The following is a 22,159-nucleotide window of genomic DNA, read 5'->3' on the forward strand; positions in this document are numbered from 1 at the left end:
ATCTGCGAACTGCAGGGCCTCAGTCCCTCCCCCAACCTGCCCCTTTTCTATCTGGCTCCCTGGTTGTAGGGCCGCAGGGGATGGGGATGTGTGTGTTTTCTCTCCATTTCTGTGGGTGGCTCTTTTCTTTTTCTGCAAGAGGAGGGGACAGAGGTACTTTCCCCCCCTACACCTTCCTAGCCAATGTCTTGGGCTGGGCTTTAAAAAAAACATACTAAAAAACGTCTTTTCACCCCATTGTTTTGGACCTGCGTCCTGCGCTCTAGAGGGCTCAGCATATCTGTGTATGTTATTTTTAAAGCCCTGTCAGGCTTAGGCTGGATATGATTTCAGAGTGTCTTTCTTGCAAACTATATATCTGATCCATTCACCCCCTTTTCCACTTTCCCAGATTAAAATGTCATAAGGCCACCAAAACATTACTGTTGAACAACCAAGGGATAGGATTTTGCATATTTTTAGGTCGTCTTCCCATTTTTATGCCAATTATTTTCTGCTATGCCTGTTTGAGAAATCTGAATCATTGTCATTTTTAAAAATCGCCTCTATTTTGGCAACCTTGTTTGTGAAGAGAGACCACTTTATGAGGCAAGAAACAAGCTTCTTGCTCTCTAGTTCAGGTATTTTGGCGATTTGACTGAAGAAAGGACAGTTTTTAGTTTCTAGCTTCTTAAGTCCTAAAAAAGGTGGGAGAGGTATTTTTTTCTTTTTGAGAAACATAGAAATGAAATTTAATAGTCACCATTTCACTATCTCAGACTTCAGCTTCTGTATTTGTATTCTATATTCTGTATTTGAGGGCAGAAAGAGAATATTAAATTCCATAGCAGTTCCCCAGGATGGGAGCTAGATTTCCCCATGTGTTTTAAGTGGAGTTGGTAGATGAGCTGTGATTATTGGTTTGTGCTGAAGAGCAAGAGAGATCCCCCAAAGATGAGTCTGTGTTGGAGTGCCAGGAACAAGGGGGTTATTTGGAAAAACAGTTTTAAAGCACTATTGCTAAAAAAGATTTAATAATAAACAGGATGTAGCTGTTCAGGGGCATTTTCTGCCAGATGGTTTCCCTTCCCCCCTCCAAATAAGAAACACAGTACTGTTGGAAATGTTGGTTTCTGATGGGTGGATTTGCCTTATAAAGTAGGAAGGTACTGTTTTACATGCCAAGTGGTGAAAACTCACTTTTTAATATAAGGAAGAAAAAGATACTTTTCAAGATAGAGATGAAAAGTTCTGTAATGTCAGAAGAGATTTTTAAGAATTTTGAATTTGCCGTTTACTAAATATATGGCTACCTAGGGCAAAACCTTCATCAGGTGCCAGTTTGTTTACAGAATTGTTGAAACTTCACCGAGAAAATTTTTATTGTTCTCCAGGTTTCTTTATATGTATGGATACAAATAACACATTACATTGCCTTCAATGTAGCTTGTTTTTTTTTTTTTTGGTGTGACCTACTTTTGATGATTTGAGAAAGAATCAAATAAAAAAAACAAATACAAATGCAGTCTTCAGCAATGTACAGGATACAAGGAAGTGTTCTTTGTCTCTCTTTAAGACATAGCCTAGCAACTTCTGGAGCTTTGAATGCGACCTGTAGGATCTAGCAGTGCTTGTAGCTTCAACTGGAGGGAGAAGGAAAAAAGATGGGAGAGTAGAGGGGGGATAGAGATTTCAGAAAGAAAGGAACAAAGCTAGAGTTGGATATGTTGAGCCATTAATGCTCCTCATTCAATGAACAGAAATTAAGATTTCAAAATGATTACCTCTTTGAACCAGAGTACCATTTTGGAACTGTAGGAAACCTTAAAGATCATCTGGTCTAGTCTCTTTTTATAGGTGTAGACAAAGTGCCACCATTAATGACCAAGTGCTGATTTCTATAAAGCATCATGCTAATAACTGCTTTAATAATTAGAGCTCTAGAAGAGGTTGTCTCAGGAGATACTAGTACTGCGTTTCCCACCAATAGAGAGGCCTTCTAATTTAGTCACTGTATTTTGTGGAAGGAGTACTGGATTTGGAGTCAGAGAATCTGAATTCACATCTTCAATCAGCTAGTTGTGTCACCAAGAGCAAGGCCACCAGTTTCTTCTGTAAATGATGAGGTGGTTGCATTAGATGATCTAAGGTCCCTTCCAGTTCTACATTTATGAATGTTAGAAATGTTGGAAAGAATTTCTGTTCAGCTACAGGTTAGATTAAATTATTTCTGAGATTCTATGACTGTTCTCTTTAGTCTTTGTGTTTATGACAGGACTGACCTTGTTTAACATGTAGACCACCAGGGACTTAGCCTTTTGGGTTTAGTGTACTTGGAGAGTCTTCAGTAATTAACTCATTTTGTTTTTTTCCCTCAGCTTCTCTCTTTTATAGCCACTCCTACTAGGATAGAATATTTTCTCCTGCCAATCTTAGTTGTTGGGTCTGCCTGGAGCTCCTCAATAATTCACTTCTCCAGTTTATTTTTAATTTGAACTGTATTATCTAAATGCACTTGACTGAGCAAACAAAAGAGGAAGGCTATATGGAATAGTGGAAAATGAATTCGATAGGTATTTATTTCATGCCTACTATGTGTCAGGCATTGTGCTAAGCTCTGGGGATACAAAGAAAAGCCAAAACAGAACAAAAACAATCCCTGCCCTCTAGGAGCTCACAATATAATAGGGGAGACTATGCAAACAGCTATGTACAAACAAGATATATTTAGGGTAAATTGGAGATATTCTCAGAGGAATGGCTTTAACATTAAGGAGTCCTGGGAAAGGCTTCTCTCAGGTGGGCTCTTAGATGAGATTTGAAGAAAGCCAAGAGGAAGGAGAGAACACTAGTAGTAGCCAGTCTGTAGATGGAATGTCTTGTGAGAGGAACAGAAAAGAAAGGTCACACAGTCACAGAATCTCAGAATAGGTAAAGGGAGTAAGGTGTAAGAAGATTGGAAAGGTAGAAAGAATACAGGTTAAAAGGGTTTTAAAAGTCAAACAGAAGATTTTATATTTGATCATAGAGGCGATGGGGAACCATTGGAGTTTGTTGAATAGAGGAGTGACATGATCAGATTTGCACTTTTAAGATCAATTTGACAGATGAGTGGAGGGTAGATTTCATTTGGGGATAGACTTGAAACAGGAAGGCAGACTTCAGGAGACCTGAGTTGCAGTTACAGATCTGCTGTTAATACCTGTGTGAACTTGAGCAAATCCCTTCTTTCTGGGCCTTAGTTTCCTCATCTATAAAATGAGGTTTGACTAAATGCCCTCCAAGATCCCTCCTGCCTCTGAAATGCTGTCTAGATTAAAAAAAAAAAGATTAATTTGATTTACCTAATACTTTTTACCATACTCTGGTACCCAAATGAGGAATGAAATTTGCTTCCCAGAATTCCAAGCCTTTCTCACCAATTTATCAGGAACCCTATTAGATAGCACTCCAGTCTTCTGATGGCAGAAAAAGAGGCAGTGGGGAGAGGGACCCAATTCTGGAACCCAGTAGAAGGACTGAGGCAGTATGCCCTTGCTCAGACACGAAATGATGGTAAATAAGTCATGTAAACTATGTTCTTGTTTTGAACATGTAAACTATGTTCATCTTGGAAATGTTCAACCGAACAGTAGAAACCTTTTTGTTGTTGTTACTTTGTATTTTCACTATGCCCAGTAACATCATCTGTGAAATGAGATGCTTGGACTAGATTAAGAAATCTAGGTACTCTCTTCAGTTTTTGTGCTTTGCATTTAACAAGTTCTACTTATTCCTTAGCTTTTTCATTCTCTCTTAGTTTGTGTCTAGTTCTTTGTCCATAGGATGTGGCAGTCTTAACAGGTTTAATATCATCCTTTCATTTATCTGAGGACTATTTTATGCAATCTTGTTCTCTTTTCCTTCTATCTGAGAGTTAGTGCCTCCAGTCACTTTTAGTTAGCCATTTTGGTAGTTCTTGGATAACCACCTACTAAAGGTATTTCTTAATGAAGAGGACTGTGGAAATGGTGAGAATATAAAATTTAACTAGTGAATTTTGCTAAATGGTTCTTTGAAAAGAGTGCTTGAAACTTGTGATAATAGCCTGAACTTTTAAAATGCCGTTTAATTTTTAATTTTTTCAACATGAAAAATACTTTATTTTCCTAATTACATGTAATAATAATTTTCTACAAAAGATTTATGAAGTCATATGATCCAAATTGTCTCCCTCTCTCCCTTCCCTCTCTTTTCCCAGAGCTGGTAAGCAGTTTGATCTGGGTTATACATGTATTAATCATGTAAAACATTTCCATATTGTATATTTTTGTAAGAGAATACTCATAAAACCAAAACTCCAAAACCAAAACCCAAATATTTTAAAGTGAAAAATCTTATGCTTTGATCTGCTTTTTGACTTCAATAGTTCTTTTCCCTGGAGATGGAAAGAATTCTTTATCATAAGCCCTCAAAATTGTCCTGGATTATTGTATTGCTGAGAGTAGCTAAGTCTTTCACAGTTGATCTGAATATCAGTTTAATTCATTTATCTATACTATCTTTCTGCTTATCATGGATAATTAAGATTGACCTTTTTTTTCCTTTTAGTAGTTTTCTGTTTGTGCTCTCACAAGTGGAGAATTATTCCTGTGATACAAAGATGGTGAGGTTTGCCTTCTGTTATACTTCTTCAGGCCCAAGTGAGTAAAAATAAAGTGTGAGGAATGGAGACTCTGAAAATGCAGAGAATGGAATGTCAAGAATGGCAAGTCAAAACTAGTTTGAGAATGGAAACTGGTTGCCTTTTGCTTTTTTTGTGTGGTTATTTGTCATTCCTTCCCCAATTTTGACTCTTCTTTTTTTACTGAAAGATTATTTTATGATTCTTTTAAGAATTTTAATAGCAGTAAGTTGTGATAGGACTTTTTATTATTCTGCCATTTAAGATCAATTGTTCCTATTTTATTTCTTTCCATTTCTGATACTTTTCTTTTGCTAGTCTTGTATATATATTTCTGAATTGGTAGATTCTTATTTACCATGAAGAACACTTTTGATTCATTGATGGAGATTGTCTTCACCTGAAAACAATGCAATTTGCCTTTTAAAATATTTTTTCTTTTGGACTTTGTACATGCATAAAACTAATTTGTATTTAAATTTTTTTCCCCCAAAAATTCCCTCTAAAAATATGTAATTATCTTATGATGTTCTGCTTGTTGACTTGGATTTCTTTATTTAAACTCTTGTACAAACTTTACTGTGTAGCTTTTAGGAGCCTTATGCCTTTAGTGATTGAGGGTGAAAGGTGTTAAAAATGGGAACTACTGATGAGTTGTCATGTTTGAAATGAAATTGTTTTTTAAAAAAGATTTTAGGTATTAAAAAAACCCCATAGCTTGGTATTGCACACCATTGGGAGCTTGCAGACCTGGGCTTTTGCTACCAATGATATCACTGTTTATAACTGTGAATAGCACTTGGGAGTTCTTAACCCACTAAGGTACATAAAGGTTTACCCAAGTGACTTGAGCCAGAGATTGAAAGTCTTTAAGATTTGGTTTTAGTCCAGTTCTTAGCTGTATCTGTTAGCTTTAGATGTGACCTGAGAAGCATCCTATAACTGAGACTTTGGGGTTTTGTGTCTTTGTGTGTAAAAAATGCTAGCAGAGACATTGGTTTATGAATCATTGATTTCATATGTTGCAAGAGATTTAAAGGCATAATGCAGTTTATCTAAAGTTGTTTGTAGTATTTTTTTCTATCAGGGACCTACTTGGCAGTTGAATAAAATTTGTTAGTATTTTTAAAAAAATCTAAATGTTTCCCCTTTTTAAAAAAATGATAACCATCGCTTGCTGTCTTTTTTCACAGAGTATTTTTGTTAATGTTTTATGCTATTCATTTGTCTTTGTATTATAATGGAATTCTACTTATGCTACCATTTTTCTTCAGTCTTGCAACTTATTCTTATAGCCCAAATACCATCCTAGATAAGGTCTTGAACTAGGGGCTGATAAATTTGTGCTGGCTCACTGGAAAAAAAGATTATGGTTTTTCTATGTATTTCATAGACCTCATAGACAAGTTCTGTTTTGACACAATGATAGAGAACTGTTTTGTTCTTGGTAAAAGAAACATGTCCAACCTGGAAAGTTAATTCTGTATACCTGCTTTGTGGTAGTGGGTGTAACCTGTTGGTTGATTAAATGGAATGTGTATTTTGAAACAGTTTGGAAGAGTAGAATGTCTTGATTTGTGTAACTTGCCTGTGGACTTTAAAACCAAATAGCATATTGGATTATTTGGATTCAAGGAGTTGTCAAGATGAAAATAATTGTTAGTGGAGTATAGATTGTCACAATCAGCCTCTTGTATTATATATACACTTTATCATTTTGAGTGTGAACATATTCTAAAGAAGTGTTGTAGCAAAAATTACCATTTGTGGTTTTCTGTTGCAGAAATTGAAATGAGAGTTGCTCTGGACTTTTAATTAGATGAGAACTGAGGTGAAGATTAGAGAAGAAATTATAAAGATTTGTCAGGTACATGGTTTTAAGAGTTGAACTTTTTTAGTATTAAGTAAAATGATGATTCTTGGGATAGATGTTTTCTTCATGGCTTTCAGAAACCAGAGCCTGGCAGAGGAAATTCAGATACCTTCCCTGTTCTGAGATTTCATGCAGTCCCTATGGAAATGATTGCCAGGCTCTTGGTGCTGCACTAGTGAGTTGTTTTGTTGCTGTTGATGTTTCTTATTATTGGAGTGGAGTTTATTTGGTTACTGATCCCTTGTTTATATCTACCAAGTTAATGAGTGCTACACTTCTTTAAACTATTTGTTTTCTATGCTATACAATAGATCACTGCTTAAACATTTTACCTCTGCTTATATTTGCTTATCTTTTTCCCCCCTAGTTCTTAAAGGTCACAAAGACTTTAACTTCTTTAAAGTGACTGAAGAAATTAAGTACCTGGCAGTGCCTGAGTGGTATTTAATTAGAAAATCAGGAAAGATTTGATCTCCTAAAACAGTGATGGCGAACCTTTTAGAGATGGAGTGCTGTGTCCCCCCCCCCCCCCCACTGGGTGCTGTGTTCCTCCCCAGTTACTGGTGGGGGCCCCCCTCTTACCCCACACAGGGGAGAGAGAAAGTGCTCCCAGTGAGCTGCTGGATGGAGAGGTTTGGTGAAGTGAGGAATATCCTTAGAATAGAGAGTGTAGAGAGTGGTCCACTCTCCTCCAGCTCTGCTGCCTGTGAGTCACCCACCTTACCCTCTGTTGTGCTCCCATTGGCTGTTGGGCAGAGGAATTGGTGTGTGTGTGTGTGTGTGTGTGTGTGTGTGTGTGTGTGTGTGTGTGTAAAGATGTCAGTCAGGGTTGAGAGGGGGAGGGGAGCAGCTCCGCCTGACTCCCTTTACCTTTCTTAGTAACAGACTGGGTGGGGGGAATGGAGGGTGTCGAGTGTTCACAGAGAATGCTCTGCATGCCATCTTTGGCACCTGTGCCATAGTTTCACCATCACTGTCCTAAAAGATGAGAATTTTGGAGGTGTAAATTGGGATTATGATATTGGTAGGTGTAATTTGCCTTTGTTAGTTTCTGTCTAGAGAGAATTCTTTTTAAAGATTCATCAAGGTTCTGTTTGTTTTTGTTTTTATTTTACACTGTGTGAATGGCCTTACTGGATAGTCAAAAGATCATTCTATGAATATAAATGGCAAAATAGTTTCTTAACTTTTTTGATTGTTGTTGATTATATACTAGAACTGGGGCTTTAATTGGTGAAAACAAGATAAGCTTAAACTCTAGGTTTGGTGTAACTAATGTTGGCACTACTTTTTCTTTTGGGGAGTAGGATGAAGGACACAGGTTTTAAAGTGAAGGGACAATTTTGTTTTTGCTTTTTGTGCTTATTAGTCCAAAATAAAAATACTGTATTTTTTCTATGTAGCAATGCCTGGATCCAAGCTTCCTTATGGAACTTTTGTTCATACCCTCTAATTAGAGGATTTTTATTAGTGTATATGAAAGAATGGAGATGGTGTTATAGTCAGTTCTTGGGTTAAGCCCAGGTCACCCCATGACAAGAGAAGGAATGACCTATTTACAGGCAAGCAAGCCTCTGCCTTTCTTAACACTGGTCCCTTTAGTGAAATGCTCTTTCTCTTGTCTCTTCATCTGTTATATTAATTTTTTAACACCCTTGCCTTCCATCTTATGTGTTCCAAGGCAGAAGAGCCATAAGGGCTAGGCAATAGGGCTTAAATGACTTGCCTAGGATCACACAACTAGAAAGTGTTTGAGGCCAAATTTGAACCCGGGACCTCCTGTCTCTAGGCCTGGCTCTCTAACCATTTAGCTACCTAGCTGCCCCCTAGCCATCCTTTTAATCTCTGCTAAAATCTTTTCTGTGAAGCTCAGTCTTCCCCTGCCCTTAAAAATAAGAATTTTTCCCTTCATACTTCACATAGTAGTTTTGCGACTCTCATTTGTACTTTCCATGTAATGCCCTATATTAAAACTATCTATCTTAATATTCTCTTGTACTGTAATTCCCCTAGCACAGTCCCCTCCAACCCCAGAAGACATTTAAAAAATGCTCCTTGTATTCTTTGTAGGAAACTCAGATAAAGATAGGGAGGCCAAGAGCTGTGATGTCATTACCATAAGGACCTCCTGAGTGAGGAAATTCCTTTTACCAATACAATTTGGCATCTTGTATTCAGTTTAGCCACAGAATTGGCATGAGTGATGAGAAGTTAAATGATTTGCCCAGGGTCACTGCCATGTCAGTGACAGGACTTGGAACTCAAGTCTTTGTGTTTCCAAGGGTAGCTCTTCAACCACAACGCAGTGGTAGTTCTTGTAAGGATTCATTCAGAATCTCTATACTTGTTAAGGCTATTTTTAAGAATTGTATTGTCGATTGCTGTCCCAAGTCCAAGTTTCATTATAGCTTTGATTTCAAATTCCTTTCTGACTTATTTTATCTCCAGTGAAATTGTCTTGTATTTCATCTGTATTTCATCTGATAGAAATTTCCTGCTTGTGTCTGGAAGTCTGAATTTGAACAAAAGACTAACTGCTTGAATTCAAATAACCCAAAAAAGGCTTTTTAGTTATTAAAGACCATGAGAACTATGGATGTCTGTAAGTGTTGTTAGTAATTTTATGTATGAAAAATCCTAAAATGTTGGACTATTTATTTATGGTTTCTTGGTAGTGCCACTAATGTTCTTTTTGATCTTCAGGGGTAAAAAATCCTTTGCAATTCTTTTTGGATAGGTTGGCTTTCAATATGCTTTTATGGTAGGGTAACATAAGAGGAACACAGAATAAATAGCTCTATTCACCAGTACCCTGAAAGACTGACTATAGGGAGGCAGTGTAATGTATTGAACTCAGAATCAGAATACCTTTGTTTTTAGTTTTAACCGTCATAAAATTGTGTGGCCCTGGGGAAGTTATCTTCTCTGTCTTTTCCCCCATCCCCACACCGTAGTTTTCTATTTTATTTTATTTTATTTTATTTATTTTATTTTTTTAAAACCCTTACCTTCCGTCTTGGAGTCAATACTGTGTATTGGCTCCAAGGCAGAAGAGTGGTAAGGGCTAGGCAAATGGGGGTCAAGTGACTTGCCCAGGGTCACACAGCTAGGGAGTAGCTGAGGCCAGATTTGAACCTAGGACCTCCCATCTCTAGGCCTGGTTCTCAATCCACTGAGCTACCTAGCTGCCCCCCGTAGTTTTCTATTTTAAAATGAGAGGTTAGGACTAGACTTCTGAGGTCTTTTCATACCCCCCAAATCTAATATTCTCTGAGTTCTCGTGTGTGTGTGTGTGTGTGTGTGTGTGTGTGTGTGTGTGTGTGTGTGTGTGTGTGTGTGTGTGTGTTCCCCAGAGTTTCTAAATGTAAAAAGTTTTATTGGTGGGGCAAGAGGATATGTAGGTAATTGATACTTAGCTATATATCACTACATATACAAGATTATACATGAATGTTAATAATACCAAGTGCTATATTTTTTGGGACACGGCTACTCAGGAAGATCATTTGCCAAGGGAAGGTATGGAAGGGAGAGGAGTGTGACTTTTGTTGGTAGAAAGAATACAAATGTAGATGTCCCTTTCACATGATGGAGATTAGGGGCATGGCACTCCACCAATCCCACAATCTGGAAAACCCAAATAAAATTTTTTTGCTCCCTCTTTGTACCATAGAAGATGACTGAAATTTTTTTATGGGATGTAAGATTATATATTTACAGCACTAAAAGATAAAATATATTGATTAATAACAAGACAATACTATACATATATTTTATGCATTTCTGAATCTGTGTTATCTGCTGGCCTTTCTGTGTCATCTATGGCTTCTGCAAAACTCCCACCAACTTCCCATTTTAATTTCTTATGTCAACTTGTGATATATCAAAACTGTGATGGGGGAAGCTGGGGTAGGGAAAGGATACCTGTGCTGCTGAAATTAGTGATTTGTTGGAGGCATATTTGTATAATTTTGGATCAGACTTTTGATATTCACTTAAACAGAACTCCCAGGTGAGAGAACTTCCTCTACCAGTTCAGATCACCACTTCTTTACAGTTTACAATCTTAGAGCATTTACTGAGGCAGTGAGAGTTCAAGGACTTGAAACTGGGGGTTTCTGGTTCTAAGGCTTGCTTTTTAGCCACTCCTTCATGTTGCCTCTCACATGTACATACATAATCTGGTAAAACCTCCCATGTTTTCCCTTGCCCCCCAATCACCAGTCAGTATAATGACATCAGCAAGCTTGTGGTCTTGGAATGCAGCCATTGTGGAGGACATTTGGTTCTTTTTTTTTTTTTTTAATTCTCTGTTACACAAAACATGGTATTATCTATTTGGTGGCTCTGTGACTGTAATTATGCAAACTAGCCTAGGTTTCCTATTGGAGCTTTGTCCTGGGTCAGGGATAGAGTATAGATGAAAGTAAATATTTAGCTTCAGTTAGTCTTTTGAGCTTACTGGAGATGAATTCAAATTTTAACACATTATGTTATACTAGAAGCTAACATTTTTATAGTGTTTTAAAGTTAGCAAAGCACTTTCCATATATATTCTCACACAGCAATCCTCTGAGGCTTACTCAGTAACTTGTCTAGGGTTGATCACATAGCTAGTAAGTATCTGTATTGAGAATTCCTGACTTCAAGCCAGGTGCCTTTTAATAATGATACCAACCTGCCTCTACTATCAGGAACCTACTGAATTAGAAATAGAGGGATAAAAATGACTGTCACTTCCCTAATGAAGTTTACATTTCGAAAGTCAGTTGAGATGGGGATGGATTTAATTTGAGGGGCTTTCTCTTTGCTTTTTCCCCTAAGGAAGGATAATAAAAAATAGTTGACATTTATACAGTGTTACAAGGTTTACAGAGTGCTTTATGATACATTCTTTTTATTCCTCTGAGGTAGGTAGATATGTATAGATAATATATACTCATTTTGTAAATGTGGAAAGGAAGGCTCTAACTTGTCCTTAATAATACAGAAGTACAAGAGGTGAGATTTAGCCTAGATCTCTCCTAACCTCCAAGTTCAGCATTTGTTCTATTAAACCAGCTGCTCTTAGAGTGGAAGAGAGTTTTGTCAACAAAGTGACTCAGTGGAAAGTGTGTTGGGCCTAGAATTAGGAAGACTTGAATTCAAGACCAGCCTCAAACACATAGTAGCTTTTCTGACCTATGCAAGTCACTTAACTGCTTTTTGTCTCAGTTTCCTCATCTATAAAACAGAGGTAACAAGAGTTTCTAAGGTACTTATGAGGACCAATCAAGATAACATTTGTAAAGTACTTAGCCATATACCTGGCAAAATAGTAAGTGCTGTATAATGTAATTTTTTTTATTAGTTGAAAAGGAACCATAGAGATGGTTCTTCCTCCTTTATTTAACTGAGAAGAACCTGAGGCCCAGGTGAATTGTTCAAGGTCAAACAGAAGGGAGCAGAATAGATCTAAGACTCAATTCTGGGTTCTACAGATATAGATATGATAGACAATTTTAGATAGATAGCTATGTAGATAGATTGTTAAATAGGTAAAGATATTCAGAAGGCAGTTGGTGATCTAGGATTGTAGCTCAGGAGAGAATCTAGGGCTTTTCAGCTGCCTGTTGTACACATCTTTAACTGTACTGTTATACACATCTTTAACTGTATGTCCTGTTGGCATCTTAAATTCAACATGTCTTTTGCCTCACAAACCCTTCCTTCTTCCAAGCTTCCTTATCATTGCTAAAGATGCAGCTATCATTCTGGTCACCCAGACTCCAATCTCACTGTCATCCTGTGTGTCTAATCCAACAATAGACTTGTCATTTCTACCTTTTCAAAATCTCTATTTTCCCCTCCCTCCATTCACACAGCCACCACCCTAGTCAGACCCTCATCACCATTCACCAGTATTATTGCAGGAGTCTCTTGGTTGATCTCCCATTACCTCAGTCCTCTCAGTGATATAGATCTGACCATGTCCCTCCTTCTATTCTATAAATAGCAGTGATTCCCTATTGCTTCCAGAATATCTTTGGCATTTGGAACTCTTTAAAAACCTGACTCCTTCCCACCTTTCTAGTTTTATTCATGATTCCCCTTCAGTTACTCTTTGATCCAGGCACACTAGACTACTTGCTGTTATTCAGATTAGATACCTCTTGTAATGGTTAAAATTAATGGTTGGACAATGATTATATGAAATTATGTGGTCCTCAGTATTTATTATATCTTGAGTCAGAAATTTGTTTACAAATATTTGCAAATAGAGAGGAAACAATGAAGAAGAGAAATGAGATGGGGATAGAGAAGCTATTTATCCTATCAACCTAAATGTTTTGCTCTGGGTCTGCTTAATCCAGGCAGAGATTAATTAGCTCTCAACCAGGAAGGCTGGTAAGTGAGTAACTACCTCCTCCACGCCTCCTCTAAGATGGAAGCTAGTCTCTCCTGAAGCTAGGAAAGGGGTCAGCCTTTTATTCACCCAACAAAATAATCCAGGAGTCAGAGTCCAAGTAGAAGGTGAGTTCCAAGCCAAAGATCCAAACTCCAGTGAAGTGCCCTCAAAGACTGTCTAAAACTATCTCCAGAAGACAATCTCTTCAGACTATCTTCTCAGATAATCTTCCCTGAAGGAGTTTGAGGCTTGCTTTCTATGGTGACTTCTTGTCCCTTCCCCTCTTCACAGGGGCCAATTACAGTTCTCAAATTGTCTAGCACTGCCCAGGGGGCAGTGTCTGTAGGATCAACTTTTCACCTTCTGAAGGTTAAGTTCTCATCCAAAAAATTCACAGACCCCAGGCTGATTGAATGGAAAAGGTTCAGTTTCCTGATTTGATTGAATTTCTAAGGGTGTGAATTCTCTTGAAGTTCCTTGCTAGCTTGTCACCTAGTATTAAGTAAAATGTTTAATCTTTTGTTGAGTCATTTAAAAAGTAGACAAAGGGGAGTTAGACTTGTCTTCAGTCTAGTGAGATACTAAGTAGGGGTACTTAAATTAGTGTTAACTCAGGATAGACAATAAAGAATTCTCTTTCATACTCTCTACCTTCTGCTAGTTTGCCTTTGCACTGATTATTCCACAAGCCTCTACTTTTTAGTTTCCCTGGTTTTCTTCAAGACTTAGCTTAGCTTTCACCTTCTCCTGGACACTTTCCCTGCTGAGTGGCACTTTTCCCCTCTGAGATTATTTTATCTACACTCCTCTCTTTATATCTTATATGTACTTACTTATTTTCATCTTTAGCTCCCCCCCTCCTCCATTAGACTGTGAGTTCCTTGAGGGCAAGTTTCTGTTTTTGTCTTGACTATATTCCCCAGTGCTAGCACAGCTCTTAGAACTTTCTTGCTTGATAATTTGGCTGTTGACAAACCAATTCAGTGTTATTTCTACTCACCAAAGCGGCTTCTGTTTCTTTGCTTTTCTTTTATTATGAATGTAGAGTTTATTTATATAATGTATTTAAACTATTCCAAAGTCCTTTATGTATGGGAAGGGTTTCTTAGCCTGACTAGTGAATGGAAATGGAAGTCTGAAGGAAATTTTCTTTACTAAAGTCCTTTCTGACTTAATGGAAGAAGTTAATTCTAGGTTGGAGTAGCCTCTAACTAAGGAATTTTTTTGAGGGCTTTATTTAAGCTCTGCTTTTCTGAGTTTGCCAGCTTCCTGGATTTCAACTGTGCTTGTGTGGCTCATGGAAGAGTTGCTGCAGTTGGAGGTGGGGGCACTGAATGAAATGTCTTTTAAAGAATGTCAGGGAAGGGATGTGTCCTATGTCCTTCTCTAGGCATTAGCTGTTGAAGACCTTTGACTCCCTGTGTAATTAATTTAATTAAAGATCAGTGATTATATTACATTTTAGCATTTATAACTGAGGCATTTTTTTTCTTCCTCCTGTTTGGAGCCACTTTACAAAGGACTTTCCTTTACTCATCTGCTTCTTCCTTTGCCTCCCCTCATCCCCTTCCCTAAGTATAAACAAAAACTTAAGCTCTAGTTAGTCCTTGTAATTTGGGCAAATTCTGAGCTTTTTAGTTTTTATTTTAGTAGGAAACTAACATCTGAATTCCCAGATTTGATTTGAGGTTTGTGTCAACTAGTGGCTCATTGTTACAGTGCCCTGTTGATCTGGTTACAAAGGGACAATCCGGTAGAAGTATTATCTTCAACTGTTTTTTGGTCCATGTAATGGTTTCTTTTTTTTTTAAGCGTTTATTTTATTTGGTTATTTTCCGACGTTAATCATTATAACCAAAGACCACCTATTTTTTCCTTCCCCCCTCCCCCCACCCCTCCCATTGGCGATGCGCAATTCCTCTGGGTATCACGTTTCCTCAACCCAAGCCCATTTCCATGCTATTGGTTTCCATAGTAGGGTGTTCATTCAGAGTCTCTCCTCATTCATATCCCCTCAACCCCTGTAGTCAAGCTGTTGTCCTTCCTCCGTGTTTTTACTCCCACAGTTTGTCCTCTGCTTGTGGGTAGTGTTTTTTTCTCCTTGGTCCCTGCAGGTTGTTCAGGGACATTGCATTGAGACTAATGGAGAAGTCCATTACATTCGATTGTACCACAGTGTATCTGTCTCTGTGTAAAATAATTTCCTGGTTCTGCTCTGTTCGATCTGCATCACTTCCTTGAGGTCATTCCAGTCTCCATGGAATTCCTCCACTTTATTGTTCCTTTTAGCACCATATTCCATATTTTTGTAAAGGCCAGGTCTGACTATCAATCAGTTGAGCATTTATTAAATGCTTACTTAATACCAGGAACTGTACTAGGTGCTAGAAAAGCTGAAAAATCCCCTTTCTTCAAGAAGCTTATGTTTTAACAGAGCAGACAACATGCATATAAATATTATGTTCTGCTATAACACTTGTTTTGCAAAGGACAATTTGTTCTAATGTGATTGCTATTTTATGGAATAATTTGAGCAAGAAAACCAAATTTCTTGTTTGCTTATATGTGATTTCCTCCTAAGGACTCAGAAAACTGAACCCAGTTTAATCAAACCTCATAGGAATACTTTTCAAACATCTACCAGCTACTTCACTGTTTTCTCTTACAAGGCTGAATAATACTACTCAATAACTCACAAGTTACAATCATTCTGTCATCCACTCCCACAAATAAACGTTAGGTCTTTTTGGAGATGAAAAGTGCTGTATTGTATAATTTCTGCTGGTATAGTAGTTATGAATAGGAGGACTGTTTTGTATTCTTGTACATCCCACTTTCTCCATTCTTCCTAACTTTTCCCCCCAAGGCTGACCTCTGTAGCTTGAACTTTTCCAGCCTGAGAATGAGAACCCAACTCAAGTAGTAGCCTTCCTTGCAGTGACTGCTTATTATAGCACTTATATTTCTTAGTGATTTAACATGTACAAAACTGCTACCATTTTTATTGGGTTCTTTTTTTTTAATGTGTCATTGATGAAGTTTTGGAGAATTGTGCCCCTTATCCCATTTTCCATGTGTGCCCTGTCATTTCCATTGGACAATTTTGCATAGTGCCATAGTTTTCAGCAAAGAATATATTCATTATAGCAGAACTGTCTGTAGCTACAAGAAGGCAATCTAAGAAGAAGGCTTTAGTAACTAGGAGAAAAAGGGAAAAGATCTCATAGAGTATGGGATCTGAACTGAGTCTTGAAGAAGGAAGGCAAGGATTCTAAGAGGTAGAAGTGAGAATATTAGGCCTGTAGCAGGTGCCTAGAAATGAGAGATGTGGGCGTTTAATTATTTCCTTGATCAATATTTGTCATTTGTTTTGTGTTGCCTCTTGGATAAAATTTTCAACTTAGTATTTAAAGGCTATATATACTTTTCAGATTTTGCATTACTTCCTTTGCTACATACTCTCATGTTCTAACCCAGCAGTTCTCAACCTCTCAGTTTGTAGCAATGAGAATACATAATGCATATCAGGTATTTACATTCCAAATCATAACTGTAGCAAAATTACAGTTTTGAAGTAGCCACCAAAATAATTTTTTGGTTTGTGGTCACTGCAACATGAGGAACTGTATTGGGAGGTCACGGCATTAGAAAGGTTGAGAACCACTGTACTAACCAAGGTGAAGATAAAATTAACTCTCCCTTTGTCTATTTTAAGCTAATCAAATCAAGAACTTGAAGGGCCCCTACTTAGCACTTAGCTAGCCATTAAGAGAGTTTACAAGTCACTAACTAGAGAAAGCTCACATCTCCAAAGGCCATGTCCCACCCCCACCCCACCCCCAGGGACTGATTCATTCATTCTACGTTGGTGAGTTAGGTTGAAGGGAGACTCTTGGAGGCAGTCACTTTTCCTGGACTTGTCCTGGGCTGGAATATTCTGCGCTGGAGAGGTGAGTGACCCAAGCTGAAGGAAAAGGCCACCAGGACTTCCTCATGGAGATCAGGACTTGAGGGAGCTCTTGCTGGGTGCTGAGCTGGTTCCAAACTTGCCCAAGTTCACATAGCTAAGAAGTGGCTGGGGTCAGATTTGAACCTAGGACCTCCTGTCTCTAGGTCTGGCTCTCTGTCCACTGAGCCACCTAGCTGTCCCCTTCTTCCCCATTCTTAATTGTATTTTTTGCCTTTCTTTTTTTAAAACAACATAATAAAAGTGTCCTAGAGCCCTCCATTGTATTTGACTCCTTTTGTGACCCCACTTAACATTATGGTTTTTAGGGAATACTTGGAAAATCGTATCATTCTCCCCTGCCACTATTAGAATGCAGATACTTCATCTATAAAGTCTTTCCTGATGACTAACCATTTTATGTTTCTCCTAAGTTCTATGTTTATATTTCAAATTTTCAATTCAATTCTAATGTTTTCATCAGGAATTCTTGAAATTCTTATGTTTCGTTAAAGGTACAGTCTTTTCTTTGAAGGATTATAGTTTTGTCTGCTGTATAAGTTTTTTTAAGCCTTTTGGAATATCTTATTCCATGCTCTGATTCTTTGTAGTGGTAACCACTAAATCTTGTGTGATCCTTTTTGTGGTTCCTCTTGAATTTTTTTTTCTAGCAACTTAAAAGTATTTTTTCCTTTAACCTAGAAATTCTAGATTTTGACTGTAATGTTCCTTGCAGCTTTTATTTTGAGTTTCTTCCAGGAAGTGACTGGTGTAATCTATTTTCACTTTGTTCTCTTGTTCTAAGGGATCCTAGGCAGTTTTCTTTAATTCCTTCTTGAAATTGAGTTAGAATAAGTACATTTTTTTCTTTTTCTTTTCTTTTTCCCTGAGGGCCTTTCACTGATCTTCAAATTATTTTTCCTCGGTCTGTTTTCTGAATCAGTGGTTTTTGATAGGAGTTACTTTTTCCCCCCCTTCCATTTTCTCCATCTTTTGCCTGTGTTTTAATATTTTTTGCTTTGTGGAGGTCATTAACTTCTATTTGGTCCATTTTGATTTGTAGGTACTTTGTTTCTTTGGTAGGTTATATGTCTCTTGCTGCAAGCTGTTAATTCTCTTTCCAAGTCTTTCTTATTTACAACTCTTATTTCTAATTCCCCTATAACTCATTACATTTATAATTTGCTTTATTTCTTCTAAAAAAAATTCATCTTGTGACTAAACCATGTATACCTACTTTGTGCTCATTGTTGGTTTTGGGTTTTACTTGTAGGTGTTCTGGAGTTAATCATCTTTGAATTTGTGTTTTGGCTGTCCCTGGTGGTGGTTTTTTTGTTTTGTTTTGTTTTGTTTTTTATAATAACTATTAATCATTGTTTAGTAATTTTTTCAAAGATCTGCTGTAGGCAACCAGGCCTTGTTAACCTAGCTAGGAACTCTGGGGGCTGAATTTGTGATTCCAGCCTTTCTGTGAGACATCTTAACCTAGTACACTTTTGTTGCTTTCCTGATCAGAAGTCTGAGGTTACAATGTGCTATGTCTAATTAGGACTTGGGGTTCTATGTTCTAAGTACATTTTTGGGTTCATTCTGAAAGACCTCATGTTGCTGATATGATCAGCTATGGAAGACTTGGCACCAGGGCTGAGTTCTAGATCAGCTAACTGTCCCTGCACTGCTAGTGTGCCTTTGGTCTCAGAGTCCAAGTTCTCAATCCCTAAGGGGAAACCTCTCTATTTTGACCTGAGTTAGGAGTTGATTCAGAGATTTGTTCTGGGTATCCCTATGCTTTAGGCCTATCTCAGGGCTCATTTCCATAAAGGTCAGATTAGTGATCTTGTACTGAAAAAACAAGTTACTGTGGTTTCTTCTTTTGATTTCCCAGTTAGTACTTCATCAAGAGTTCTTGGATGATTTTTATAGTTGCTCGGGGAGCTAGGCTATATTGCTTTTTCCTCTACTACAGTACTGGCTGGTCTCTCTTCCAGGTTTCTGATAAATTCTATATTAACTGGAGTCCAGATTCTTTGGGGAAGGATCTTAAAAGCCAGCCCAGGCCTGAGGAAAGAAATAAGAGGGAAATTGTGTTTGTTTTGGCATGAGGAATTTGGCAAGAGATCTCTCATCAGCCACTGCCCGATACTGGAAGCTTATCATTTTAAGCCTCTTACAGGAATCTCCAGAAGTGGGTAATAGATTGTCTTCTATGATGTGTTTTGGAAATTCTGTGTTAATGGCTTGAATTGGATTTGTACCCCCAAGAAGATGGCAGGCAGACTTCTCAATTAGTCTTCCAGAATCCCATAGCAGGGGGTCACCAACCACCATTCTCTCATCTCTTTTTTTTCTGACCCTTGTTGGTTGGATGATCACTTATATGGATGGACTGATGACATCATTGTTCCTTGGAGGACTCAGGGCTATTTCTTCCTCAAGAGATTTCAGCTTTCTACTCTTTGGGAAGAACCTATTTTCAAAGCAGAAAATAATCTGCAAGTTATTGGAAGCTTTCAAAAAAGTTTCCTGACCCTGAAAGAAAAAATGAAGAAACAAATACACTTTCCCCCTTTCTTTGGAGAGATGAGGGTCATAGGATAAGTTTTGATAAATGTGCTTTTCTTTCTTGAGAGGGGGAGGATCAGTGTTTTTTCCTCAGGGTTGGAGGGTTGTTATTCACAGAAATGACTTTAGATGGAAAAACAAGTGATAATGAAATACTTTTTAAAGGACTATCTCTTGTTGACCCTGTGAATTAGTTGCAGAAATACAAGCTAAATCATTGTTGTTTAATTAAAATAGAAGTAGGGACCACTAAACAGTTTATAGTATCTTATAGTATAGAGTTATAGTATCTATATATATAGTATAGTTATAGTATCTATATATATAGCATAGTTATAGTATAGAGTTATAGTAGCTATAGTATAGAGCAGCATATTGACTTAGAAAACCATATATTAACCTCTATAGTCTATTCTATTTTTATTGATATTGTTAAATATTTCCCAATTATGTTTTAATCTGTTCAGGCCACACTTGGGCCTGTTGTGGGTAGCTGCAGGTGTTTTACACCTCTAGCCTGAATGATCATAGCAGTATTAATTTCAGATTTGGAGGGGACCTTGGTAGCCATCTAATCCATTACATAACAGAAAAAAAAATCTTTTCTACAAAATACCTGACAAGTGGCCATCTAGTCTTTGATTTGAACAGAATACTGAGAGGCTATCACCACCTTATATTGGAAAGCTTTGTTTTTTCTTAATTCTGACCCACATCTCATTAGCTTTTTGGATTGCCATATGTCACTTTTGACTCATTGTGTTCACAAAATCTATCAAAACTTCAGATCTCCCCGACTCCCTTTTATTTATCCATTTCTATTTTCAGAATAAAAAGCTTTGTACTCATCTGGTTTTATGCTTTTGAAAATAAAAATCTGCTTGGCTAATATGACCAAAAAGGAAAATGAAAAAATGTGGGAAAATTGGGACACTAATACATTCTTGTTGGAGCTGTGAACTAATATAACTGTTCTGGAGAGCAATTTGGAACCATGGCCAAAGGGCCATAAAAGTATTCATGTCCTTTGATGCAATAATACCAGTACTAATTCTTTTTCTCAAAGAAAAAGGAAAAGGACATATATGGACAAAAGCATTTATAACAACTCTTTTGATAGTGGCAGAGAATTAGCTATTTCCCAGCCAGTAGATATTTTATTTTGTTTACAGGTCACTGCTACTATTGAAAATGATACTGGGGGGCACCTAGGATGGCTCAGTGGATTGAGAGCCAGTCCCAGAGATGGGTGGTCCTTCCTAGCTGTGTGACCCTGGGCAAGTCACTTAACCCCTATTGCCTAGCCCTTACCACTCTTCTGCCTTGGAACCATTACTCAGTATTGATTCCAAGATGGAAGGTAAGGGTTGTTTTTTTTTTTAAGTGATGCTATAAATATTTTGATGTATATGGCGCTTTTTGGTGGAGAGGCATTTGCATTCTGGGCATGTATGCCTATTAGTAGCATCTTTGGGTCAAAGGATATGGATTGTTCATTCTTTTTGCATAATTCCAAATTGCTATAACAGACAAATCTATAACAGACTATTTTTACTGCCTCAGGGGATGGGGTTGAGGGGTGGGATGGAATCTGAATTGCAAAATGTCAGAAGACAATTATTAAAAAATTGTTTTTACATGTAAAATAATTGAAAAGCTCTATAATATGAGTCGTCAGTGTGACATGACAGCGAAAATAGTTAACTGGGTTTTTTGTTGCTTTAATAGAAAGTTATAGGGTTCAAAAATGAAGGTGATAGTCCCTTTATATTTTACCCTCATTTAACCATCTTTAGTATGTTTAGTTTTAGGTAAAACGTTTTAGGAAGTGAACTGCATTCATTAGTTGGAGCATGAATAGAAAAGTTGATGAAGAAATTAAGGCATAATTATATTCATTGACTAAAATAATGGAGGATATTCAGTTTATAGGAAAGGAGACTTTGGGGGAACATGATAACAGTCTTCAAGAATTTTAAGGACTGTCATCTGGAAGAGAGAACATGATATAATGGAAGGGGCTACTGGATTTGGATTCAAGGGGACTGGGTCTGAATCTCCCAGTACCACTTCTTACCTATATGACTTCACATGAATTGCTCTCCTAGGACCTCTCTTTCTCCATCTGCAAAATGAGGGACAAATTGAATTAGATGACTTCTAAGGACTTTTCCAGCTTTAATTTATGTATGAGCCCTTTTAAGTAGTCTCTTTGAATACGTGAGACACTACCAGGAGTCATCTTTGTCTGCTCTGTTACCTGAGACTTTGGTCAGAAGATTGCCTTACTGTTTCTTTGCTATTTTTTTCTTTTTAGTACATACTTTTCCATTTATTCAACAATTATTAAACTACAAATATATGCCCTATACTGTGTGGGCTCTGAGGATACAAAGACAAAAATAAAACAGGCTCAGGCATCACAGGGGCTTATATTATACTGGGAAACAACATGATTGTGAATAAGTAAATACAAGATACAAAAAAGGGAATACAAAGTTACTTCTTGGGGGAAGGACACCGCCAACAACTAGTGTACAACTGCTGTGCACATGGCAGTACAGATTTGAGCTAGAAAGGGCATGAAAAAGTTCATCTCAATTGACCAGATTCTATAGATACAGAAACTGAAGGCCAGATAGGAAAGTGACTTGCTCAAGGGAACTTTGGTTTTAAGCAATCAGAGACAGGATTTGAATGTATTCTTCTGGCTGCAGAGTTAAAACTTTTCCCCATTGTATCACACTG

General features: G+C 37.5%; 1 protein-coding gene across 23 annotated transcripts in view; it reads left to right on the forward strand.

The window, feature by feature from the left end:
• PRRC2B (proline rich coiled-coil 2B) overlaps positions 1–22,159 on the forward strand; it is a 120,296-nt gene that overhangs the window by 25,023 nt on the left and 73,114 nt on the right. The window lies entirely within an intron of this gene.

The sequence above is a fragment of the Monodelphis domestica genome, chromosome 1 (assembly GCF_027887165.1).
Source record: "Monodelphis domestica isolate mMonDom1 chromosome 1, mMonDom1.pri, whole genome shotgun sequence".
NCBI classification, from domain to species: domain Eukaryota; kingdom Metazoa; phylum Chordata; class Mammalia; order Didelphimorphia; family Didelphidae; genus Monodelphis; species Monodelphis domestica.